The sequence below is a fragment of the Palaemon carinicauda genome, chromosome 7 (genome assembly GCF_036898095.1).
Source record: "Palaemon carinicauda isolate YSFRI2023 chromosome 7, ASM3689809v2, whole genome shotgun sequence".
In the NCBI taxonomy this organism is placed as follows: Eukaryota; Metazoa; Arthropoda; class Malacostraca; order Decapoda; family Palaemonidae; genus Palaemon; species Palaemon carinicauda.
Genome location: NC_090731.1, coordinates 142614383 through 142626882, shown reverse-complemented (window position 1 = coordinate 142626882; position 12500 = coordinate 142614383). Strand labels below are relative to the sequence as shown.

At 34.5% G+C, this 12500-nt stretch overlaps 1 protein-coding gene across 4 annotated transcripts in view; it reads right to left on the bottom strand.

Annotated features, from left to right (window-relative positions):
* Nucleotides 1-12500, bottom strand: part of LOC137644044 (uncharacterized) — a 285405-nt gene that overhangs the window by 52437 nt on the left and 220468 nt on the right. The window lies entirely within an intron of this gene.

Sequence of the window (12500 nt, the reverse complement as noted above, 5' to 3'; positions counted from 1 at the left end):
TATTACGTAACCTTGCCTTGGATTCTTGCTCCATGGAATACTAAAATTATCCAGTAGAGCCGCCAATTAAAATTCTATTCCGACAATAATTTCAACCCCATTAACTGAAATCTTTTCATATTCTATTTCATTCATTACATTAATCCCTTCTGGTAGAACTAAGGCGAGGGTTAGGTGCCCAGATGTCAAGAAATCAGTGCCTGAAGTCAGTCCTGTCAGATCTTGGATTCAACCTTGCAGGAAAGATAGACTTTCCTCCAAGTATTCAACTTTCTGGTGGAGTCATAGATGGTTATCTTCGATATTTTTGAGATGCTGCCTTCATAGAATGTCACCCTTCATTGCATAGTTGACTTTCATGATTAAATTCTACCTAGGTTTTAAGTTGCGTCCCTTTCGTTTAGCTCTCGCGATCTCATGCCATTCATCTTGTAATGATATCTATGTTTTTCGTATAAGTGTCTTCTTTTCGTACTGACTGTAATGTTACAAATATTGATAACTACGGTGATTATGAATTAGATGGCTGTTACTACGACGAATATCATTATTAACATCATCATCATCACAAGAACAATGTCTACAAGGCATTAGACTCACTACAACGATCACAGTGAATACGAATGACAAGCATTAACTACAAACAAGTTCTCCAATTGGTCTCAAGACCATCCATTACGAGCCTACAATGAGAGAGGAGCCATATTCCTCTATAATCACACAAGTTAAGCTTGTTATCCCCATACATATGGTTGCTAAATTATTTTTTTCATGCTTAACCTTTTTCATTGTCTTTACATATTTGCTGAATAACGTATAAACAACTTTCTGATTCAATACAAACGTGCAATGTGAAAAGAATTTATTGGAAACATAGGAGAGAGAGAGAGAGAGAGAGAGAGAGAGAGAGAGAGAGAGAGAGAGAGAGAGAGAGAGAGAGAGAGAGAGAGAGAGAGAGAGAGAAAAAAATTTATTGGAGTGCATCACCATGTTATATTTGGAGTGCAAATTGCAGCTATAATATAGCCTATATGTACGCACCTGCATACGCATATACAAACTACCATGAGATAAAATAATGGCATAAGTGCCTCTGGGAGAGAGAGAGAGAGAGAGAGAGAGAGAGAGAGAGAGAGAGAGGTGAGTCAGAACTGACGATTTCGAGATAACGAGACACCTAAGAGATAACTCTATCAAATGACTTTCCTGTAAGTAATAAGTTAGACAAATACGAAGTGATATTATAGTCAGCGGTGACTCATTTTTCAGTAAATAAAATCCTACTCAGCAAACTAATATCTTGGCTGTACTAGTAAGGCCACCCGTACTAGGTTGGTTTGTTGAGCGATAAGACAATAGCCTGCCGCAATTACCAATCCACAGTTGGCGTGCGTGGTGTTGATAACTGGCCAAATCCCTGACATGAATAAGGATATATCAGAGAACATATATATACATATATATATATATATATATATATATATATATATATATATATATATATATATATATATATATATATATATATATATATATATATATATATGAGAGAGAGAGAGAGAGAGAGGAGAGAGAGAGAGAGAGAGAGAGAGAGAGAGAGAGAGAGAGAGAGAGAGAGAGAGAGAGTGGGGGGACCTTGTACACGAATTTATAATATTTTCTTATTACATAACTCTCGCCCTTTCACGCTGCTCCATTCCATTCAAACATACTCTTGTCATTTCTTCAAAAAATACTAGAAAACATCAAGTGGCCAACATCCGCTTCTTGCATCTAACAGGACTCGTCATCCACACACTGAAATGATTTGCATATGTCGAAGCACACGCTTATTTATCGATTAAATATCCTTTTTATCGATTAAATTGCTTTATTATATATAACTCTCATACGTTACACAAACACACTCACACAAATTTGTAGTCTTCTGTTAAAGTTTACCTAATTTGTGATAAACTTGACTTAGATTCCCATATTAGTCAGTGTGGTATGTTGTGACAAACTTAATTTCGATTTACATATTAGTCAGTGTGACGTGGGCCTGTTTCTCCTGATAACCTGATAGTTTGACAAACCAAAATACGTGCAAATTCAAAAGTGTCATGTAGCACGGAATTGTATATATGATAGTACAAAACGTATTAATGTACGTTCATAGTCTTCAATACCTATACAGAGTTTTCTCGTTCTTGAAGTACCATTGCAAACAATTGAATAATTCAATTGTTTCCAATTATCAATAAAACATATTGTAACCCCTAAGCAGTAAATAAATGTCTTATGACGAATAAGAGACAATAATCATGAACACTCCTTTAAATATTTAAAGATTTAAAGTTCTCTCATGAGTGGCAAAAACAAGGGACAGTAACAATACTTTAGATTCAAGGACAATACCTTTGAGACTGACCATATATACATATCATCCTACAACCAAGTTAGGACCAGGGAGGGCCAGGCAACGGTTGTTGATGACTCAGCAGGTAGACCTATAGGCTCCCCCAAACAATCCCCATCCTTACCTCACAAGGATGGTGAGGTTGCAGACACCTCAAGAAACTATCGAGCATGAGCGGCACTCAACCCTCAGTCCAGCAGATCGCCCGGCAGGGAAGTTTCCAATAGGTCACCACAAAATGCAATGCCCAATGTAGTGGAAGCAATGATGAAATGTCTGACCTGCAATGCTGGTGAACATAGGTCATCCCCAAAGTTTCTATAATCTCTATGCACTTTTCTTATTGTTGAATTTCCTGAAAAATCTTTTTTATCTTACCCTTCCCGCCTTCTTTCAGCCAAACCTAGACATATCAAACCTTTAATGTCTACAACTACTAATACTTCTACTGCTACTGCTACTTTTACAGATAGGAGAGAGGCCCAAAATGAATTGAGAAAATTTACGGCCTAAAGGGAACGTGATAGGAATCAGAATTTGAGGTTAGCTTTTACTTCACTAGTCATAAAAAATAAAAATATTTCAACAGCTGCTGCAAACTGAATATTTCTAAAAGAACGATGCGCTGGAAAATTAACTTTCCCTTTTCCTCATCTTTGTGGTTTACTGTCTGAATCGCAAAGCAATGATCAATTGTTGCCACATTAGTTCCAAAACCCAAATTGATTTTTCCTTGGTTATTTATAAGATATAATATGCACCTACAGCAACATCCGAGACTAATCATTTCAGTCATTTCAGTCGAGTATGTATTTTTTTTTTTTTTTTGACAAATCTCAGCAAGTTTGGAGGTTGTAAATGCATTAATGTCTCCTTTTTTCTGGCAGAAATCTCAGCAAGCGAGGAGGTCTCAAATGTGCTTTATGGTATTCTCATATACATTAAAAGTCATAGATATGGACTAACATATAAAAATAAATTATCAATATAAATGTTAAGGAATAATTTAGTCGTTCTGCAACTGCAGTCACGCATGCCAACCGATGACGTAATGGATGAGAACGACCATACAGGGCCCTGTCGCTTACTCCCACATTTAAACACTAACCCTGACTCCACCTGACATATTTCTTTCTCTCTCTCTCTCTCTCTCCTCTCTCTCTCTCTCTCTCTCTCTCTCTCTCTCTCTCTCATGTGGGGGGAAGGGGTAGGCGGGGGATATTGCTATGATTCATTGGAGTGGATAAAGAAACACCTGTGTGTTTTGCGTTACTCTTGGGTCAAAACTCCGTTATCAGCCTTCGTACATAAAACCACAAATCATCGTAAATGAGGTTACGGGTCTGCGTTTTGTAGGAAAGTTTGGCCTTTGATTAAATCGTTAACAGATAGCAACATGCTTTAGTTAAATGTAAAACACTTGCTCTCATTCATATGCTAATTACTTTCAAGATTAAAACTGCCTAAGGCAATAGCGCAACAAGAGATCATCGAGCTGCTGGCATCTACTCTACAGGAAGCATTGCAGTTTCAATGAAGCTGAATCCAGGATGTATCGTATGCATCATCAAAGCGATTGTTCCAGTACTAATAGTTTGCATTAATACCAACCCACCCTACGAGTATACATTTTTTAGAGTACAGTATACGGTAATTTGTACATCATGTAAAATGACGAAGAGAAACTTGAAAGGAATCACTAATTATCCTGATTACACATTAAGCGTGCGATGATATTTAAGTACAAATAAGTAGGACAAAAGGCTTTATCACCACCATTGTTGTTGTTTTCATTGCTCTTCCCTACTTCCCACCATTTGGTCCTATATCTACAGGATTAGGTATTTAATTTTTTGAACGTCTTTGGCATACAAAATTTGATAATACAAATGCCCGGTTTAAACGCGCAAATTAACAAACAAATAAGCATATGAATTGCGAGATCAAAGACGATGACTCACGACGTTGGTTCATGTTTTCGTGACATGACGAAGAGTACAGTCACACTGGTCCTTTACTTTAACAGTTCCATTCGCACTTTTATTGTTTAGGGGGTGTTTCCTCGGGAATGGATAACTTCTAATAAAAAATTATAAGACTTAACCTAACATACGGTTTATTTCAACCTTGTGGTACCCTATTGAAAACGTCCCTGTCTTGCAATCTGCTAAATTGGGGTTCGAGACCCACTCAAGCTCGATAGTTTCTTGTGTCTGCAACCTCACCATCCTTGTGAGCTAAGGATGGTGGTGTTTGGGAGAGCTCCTACTTACCGAGTTATCAGCAGCTATTGCATGACCCTCCCTGGCCCTAGCTTGCGCGGAGAAGAGGCTTGGGCGATGATCCATGTGTGTATATGGTCAGTTTGAAGTCCATTATCCGGCCTCTAGGAGTCTACGGCACTCTGCCATTTATGAGCGACCTTTAAATAACCTTTAAAAATAGCAAATCTCAAGACACAAACAGATGAAGGAGAGGGAAAGGTGGCTAATTGAAAAACCATAATCCAATCTGATACAAGTTTCACTTAAATTATTTATATAGCAGACCTTAGAATTTATGAATTCGTGCTATATAGCCCGGTGCTGGGGTCTGTGAGGTCATTTAGAACTGGGAGAAACTTACACTAAGTTAAAAGAGGTTGGACAGCAAAATGGAAGAAAGGGGGGAACGAAGGTAAAATAGAAGGATATAAATCAGATGTAGCTGGGTGGAAGAACAATGCTAGGACCACCAAGTAATGGCTACAGTGCACCGCGTGAAGTGTACTGATGGCACTACCCCTCTTAGGGGAACACACCTAGCTCAACCCAGCATAGATCTTTGGCATAACAGAAAATTTAGTTACCAAAATATATAATACTATTTAGAATTTAATGCTCGAGTGAATTCTAAAATCTTTTTATTTGTTGATCAAGTTTTCCACAGATAAAATATAAACCACAATTCTAACAATCAAATAGTGTGTGCAATAGATACAGAAAATGCCCCAGAAACATATGTTAGGGATAAAATAGTGTTCATAATTATCAGGTGCTTATCAAACCCCTCCCTAAACAGGAAAGAGTCACGAAAACTTGTGATTGTTCCCATGTGTAACATAAATGAGGTCATATCAAATTATGAGAGATGACCTTATTTCCCGTGTCATTTAGCCTTTCTTTATCAGTTACAGTATCTCGAACCAAAAGGATTAATATAGGCAGTGATAAGTTATATCTTCAAACATATATTTATAAAAACTTAAAAAATAAACTATTAGTAAATGTTCAAAAGATTATAAATCTAATTGATATTATTATACATCGTATATACGCTTAACCTTCTGCCGTTGATAGACGTTGATAGATTGTAATCTAAATTTTTAAAAGGAAAAAACAAATTTAGAATTTAGAATTTATTTATATCATAAATCTGCGAATTTAATTGAACTACAAAACCAAGTATCAGGCACCTTCAGCTCTTCAAACTTATTTAGCTCATAATAATAATAATAATAATAATAATAATAATAATAATAATAATAATAATAATAATAAAAATTAAACGAGCAACGATAACATTTATATTGATAAATATGATAAAAACTTAAACGGTAGAAAGTAAAGAGCTTATAAAAATCTATAAAAAGGAAAATTCATGAAATTCTTATCAGTAGAAAAAAACAACAGAATTTGCCCATTTCTTATGAAACATTATTATGATTCATTGTATTTTTTTTTATATTATTTATTGAGATGTTACTCTTCTCTGCTGAGGAGATCATTCATGAATGGAATACTCTTGTGTTTACGCGCATCTAAATTCTAACTAAGGATGGGGTTGCTAGCCCCACGCCCTGACAGTTTCTTGCCCTTATTATTATAGAAAGTGGAATCTAATCTGAGGCTTTCGCTTGTACTGATTTAGACTGGGAGCCAGTAAGGTCCTTTGAATAGACTTCGAGTATATCTAAAGGATCCTTGGGAGGCAGGGGCAGGTACAGTGGGACACATTAATTCCTGGCACATCTCGTTATGAGGATATGCAAATTGTCACACCGTTACTGCGTGGGGAGTAACTAAACAGATACTGTAGGGAAAGATTGCGTACGAGGTGGGTGATGAGGTTGCATACAAGAACTCGCCGCGCAGTTGTGGTGTGACAGGGTGCACTTCCTCACAGCAAGGCGTGTCAGGAACTCTTGTGTCCAACTATACATTGACCGATTTCGTAATGAAACCTAGCGTCAAATTGACAACGGGAATCATAGCCATATATAAATTAGATAAAAAAATTTATGATAATTATCTTTGTTTATTTGGAAGAAACTTTAACTTAACTAGAAAAATATTTTAAAGAATTTCCTGACTTGCATTCATGAAAAAATAAATTAAATTACATGCAAAAAGAAGAACTTTAAACAATAATAACTGCAGTAATTGCATGATGACGCTGTTGCATTTTCACATACAATATATATATATATATATATGTATATATATTATATATATATATATATGTATATATATGTATATATATATATATATATATACACACACACATATGAACAGTTAGTCAAACTGACGCTGACATATCCTTTAAAAATACCTTAAATTAAAAATTACCAATAAACTTTGAAATAACGATCTGTATCGCAACGCAACGTTAAATAGAAGTAAGTTAGCCAACGATAATTTCCAACTTCTTAAGTTTTTATACCTGTATATTCGACGTCACACAATAACTCAAGATGAATGGAAATGATATTCACCTCGAGACATACAGTAAAATCCACTAACCTCCAGAAAGAGCGTAAGAGAGAATCTGAATCAAACAGTATAAGAATCTTTCTTGAAGGAGATTCGAGTTGGCGTCTTGCCTTCCTGCGCCGAAGGATCACTGAACTACAAAACGCAGCTCATTCATTGTAGCAAAGGACGACTAATGTGACCTTATACGCCTTCCTCTACGCTCCCACGTCTCTCTCTCTCTCTCTCTCTCTCTCTCTCTCTCTCTCTCTATCATGTCCGGTATTTTTATCCTATAAAAAGATTTCATTAATTTTCCTCTGTTTGCACTTCAATAATAAAACTCTTTCCCAATGTTTTTCATTTGACCGTAGAAGTAAATCATGCGATTGGTGGTCAGTCAACTGACGTGGGGCTCACTTTGAAAAAGAGGAGATAGAAAGATAATATTAAACGTATTATATCACTTAGACTTTCATACCAGTAAAACAAAGATAAAAATTAGAAATCCTCAACGAGGTAAAATTGTAATGTTTAAAATTTGTTCTTTCTTTTGCTTTCTGATCTATGAATTTCCTCTGTTTTCTATCATATAGAAGGAATTTCTCTCTCTCTCTCTCTCTCTCTCTCTCTCTCTCTCTCTCTCTCTCTCTCATTTCCGCTGTCTGACAACAGTTCCCGAAAATACCCAACGACGTGGATCATGTTCGTGCTCAGCCAATGAGCAAGAATTCGTCATTCCGGACTTCAAATTGTTACGAAAGTCTTGCCATCCTAATCTCATACAAAAATATGAGATGATTAAGCTCTATTTAGTTAATAACAACAACAAAACAAAATAATAATAATATAGTAGTAGTAGTGCCAATAAATCATAGGAGCACTAGGGACCATACGTAAGTTAATTGAAAAGGGATCTTGATAATGCAGGAGCCAATATAACCCCAGGACTTGTGCAAATGAGCGTGCTACTTGAAACAGCTCATATAGTGAGGCAAGTGATGGATTACTAAGGAAGCTGGATGTAACCTAGAACCCTACACTATAAATCATCAGTCACTGTAGAGTGTAGACTATGATTAAAAAAGATAACAACAACAACAATAATAATAATAATAATAAAAAACTAAGTTAAAGCACAAGTCTTTGTAATTTCAATATTGAAGATCATGGCTATTCTCATTACGCGAAACTAATCTTATTATGTCCTTAAATACAAATAACTAACAATTTCCATAACATTACTAAGGTTTCTAAGCTAGAAATAGCGACCCCTTTAAATCAGACTTCCCTTTGTAATTCATGGTAATTTTTTTTTTATCTTTTATTACGAAATACACATTTACAATTTATAATATGTATACACATATATTGTTACATAAATAATTTTCATTTTATATAAAGCGTATTTAAAATTGAATTTTTTACTATTCATCTAAATATGTCTTTAAATAATTCATAGTAATTTCATGCGCGTCATTATACTGAATGGGGTTAAAGGGAAACGTGTGTGTGTGTGTGTGTGTGTGTGTGTGCGCGCGCGCGCACACAAGAAAAGTAGGATCAAGATTTCCATATATATTTCATGCGGTTATAAGGATTATATAAACGAGAATAATATAATCAAAGCTTTATATTTCTCATACTACGAATAAATGATAAAAAGATCGAAGATGAAACGGTGTTGCAAAAAAATTGGGATAAACCAATTAAGGAGTTAGAAACACGAAAAACGAATTGATACACACGACAATGCATTGTGCCCTTCAGATAAATATTAGTTTAGGAATAAAATGCTATAATAATCTATCATTCATGGGAATTATCAAATGAACGAATTATGATAATGATACAAAGTGGAGAAATGTATACATGTGTGTGACTGTTTCTCTTAATATTTTTTCAAGATTAACGATGATGTCATCTGAGAGGAAACGTCCTTTAAGCTTTTATAAGATACAAAGTTTTTAATTCTTTTCCTTTCTCTTAAACGGGACTAGGTAGGTATCCCTCCCCCGACCCCCTACATGTCAGCTTTTCCCATAGAAACTAATATACGTCATTGACGGATTTCCTGCCACAAAAAAACAATATGCATTCGATCGTTTATTTACTGAGCAATGTTACTATTAGCAGCATATTTTTTTTTTGTTGAAGAACGCACTTGGTAAGTTCTCCTTATCAGACGTGTAATTAATATTTCTTTTTTTTTTTTTTGGAAAGAATGGCATTGTGAGGTTCCTTTACAAGCAAATGTTAATTCAAAATTTCAAAATATTTAAGATGTATTGGGATATGATTGTACTACTGACTATGAACCTTACACATACGTATGGACATACACACAAAATATATATATATATATATATATATATATATATATGCATATATCTATACAAATGTGTGTATATGTATACAGACATATATGCATATATCTATACAAATGTGTGTATATGTATACACACACATATATTATATATATATATAATATATATATATGAGAGAGAGAGAGAGAGAGAGAGAGAGAGAGAGAGAGAGAGAGAGAATCAACAAATGAACAGATACAAATGAATGTAAATTTAGCAGACAGAGACAAGAAGACACAACAATTCGACATATGAATGAAACTACCCATCATATATGAATATGACTTCGCAAAGCACGTGCAACAAAAACTCAATGAATATAAAAGAAAATTAACAAGTGATTAAAATAAAATCTCTAATGAAGATACGCCGAATTTGAAAGACAGGGTGACCTGTAGTGTGGGGGGGGGGAGAATAACCCTTCAAAAACTTCTTTTAATGAATTGAAGACGAGAGAGAGAGAGAGAGAGAGAGAGAGAGAGAGAGAGAGAGAGAGAAATTGCCTTCATTACTGATGGAAGAGTTTTGAATGGGAGTGTGAGGATGGATTTGGAATTCGGGTAAATTGGTTTCATGACAGTTAAAAGAATTGCCCTTTTATAATCACCGTAATTACTGACGATGATTCATGTTAATTTAATTCTTCACCAAGTCATCTTCAGGTGTTATTTCGGTCGTTACTACGTTGACATTATGTAGAGGTAACTTGTATAAATTTTCTGATACAAATATACCACCGAAAAGGAGGTCATTTATCACTTATACTTTATCATTATTATTATATAATTATTATTATTATCATTATTAAATAAATGTCTTGGTTAATCAACTAAGGCTTATATTTTCCATCTGCTGTTGTTGTTGTTGTTGTTGATACAAAGATTAACTGATAAAAATGTAACTACCGAAAAGGATGTAATTTGCCACGTTTACTTTATTATTATTATTATTATTATTATTATTATTATTATTATTATTATTATTATTATTAATGATAATATTATCATTATCAAAATAAAAGTCTTGGTTAATCAACCGAGTCTTATATTTTCCACCGGTTGTTGATGTTTACACAAAAATCTTAATCAAACAACTATGTCTTATATTTTCCATCAGGAAAATAATTAAAAATTTACTCAACTTCAATTCCTACGGAATCCTTTGCCCTTCTTTCTTCACTAGATAATTTTGCTCCTCGTCTTTTTCCTTCTCTTTTCAAGAAATTCCCTCAGAGAATTTTTTTTTTTTTGTTCACTGTTATAGATTAGGACACAAGATGAGTTTTATGACTTTTGCGCTATTCAATAATAATAATAATAATAATAATAATAATAATAATAATAATAATAATAATAATAATAATAATAATAATAATAATAATAATAATAATAATAGCCAAAGTTGATAAAAAAACATCCAATACCAATGACGACACTGGACCTATTGAAATTTTAATTTTTCCATCAATGTGTCTATAATACAGAAATATTTGCACACCTACATATTGACATACACAAAGTATACATACGTATACAACAATTAGTATGATTTCATCATAAAAACTATCAATTACGCAAAGTAGGCATTATGTAAATTCATTAGGGCGATTCTATCAGAAAATCCTATTGCACTCATAATCAAAACTACCATTATGACTTTTCCTTCATTATGAATGCAAATTAAGAGTAATTTAGCCACTGGCAATACGTAATCAAATTTGAAAAGTTTCATCCATTTGCGATGAGCTGTTGATACAACCAAATATGAATAAACCCTCCTGATGTGTATAAGTTTAGATAAATAATAGAGGAAAGATGCATTTTTTCTATAGATGCTTAATGTATACATAAACGCAGCTCTTCTAGGAAAGGACACTCCAAAATCAAACCATTGTTCTCTAGTCTTGGGTAGTGCTTTAGCCTCTGTACCATGATCTTCCACTGTCTTGGGTTAGAGTTCTCTTGCTTGAGGGTACACTCGGGCGTTCTGTTCTATCTTATTTCTCTTCCTCTTTGTTTAAGTTTTTCATAGTTTATATATAAAAGAACTAATTCAATGTTGTAATTATTCTTAAAATATGTTATATTGATTAATTATTAATCTCTTGTAGCTTATCTATTTCCCTATTTCCTTTCCTCACTGGGCTATTTCTCCCTGTTGGAGCCCTTGGGCTTATAGCATCTTACTTTTCCAACTAAGGTTGTAGGTTGGCTTTTAATAATAATAATAATAATAATAATAATAATAATAATAATAAATAAAAGTATACATAACTTAAACGCCAACCCTTTTACGTAATACGGACCATTGTTGACAAACTGCAGTATATACCTATGTTACTTGAATCTTTATGTATCTATAAACAACAACAATTGCAGCCGTGTCTGGTCCACTGCATGACAAAGGCCTCAGGCATTTCCTTAGTCATGTCTGGGGTTTAGCCATTTTCATCACCACGTTGGCCCCTGTGGATTGGTGATGTTGAAGTTTAGTCTGATCGCTCACAGCAAACCAACCTAGTATGGGATGTCTGACTAGTACAGCATTGCTGATCACGGCGATACAGAAACCTTTTCACCACGTTAAGGTATCTTCACTCAGAAAAGGATGTATCTATATACAGTTATTTAAATATTCATGTTCAAAATTAAACAAAAACATTAATGCCACTTTTCTCAAAGTCCAAAGTAAGCAAAGAAAATAAACCAATGCTTTCACCCACCAGCTAAAAACGTACTAGATCTCATTGAATTTTTAGCCCATCAGTTCGCCCAGGTACAGATTTAAATCAAGAGCGATGTTCAGGTAACAATGACGGCATTGGCTGGCCAGCTTTTCGTTCTAAGCGCATGCGCACTCCAGCCTCGCAGAGAACCACGTTCGTTCCCGCTTTATCATTGCAGCGAACGTCACCTCTAAATATAGTAGTAATCACTCACCTAACTCTTCCTCCCCCAACACCGCCCGCCCCCCTCTCTCGGGTGGAGTCATTTATGACAATGCAAT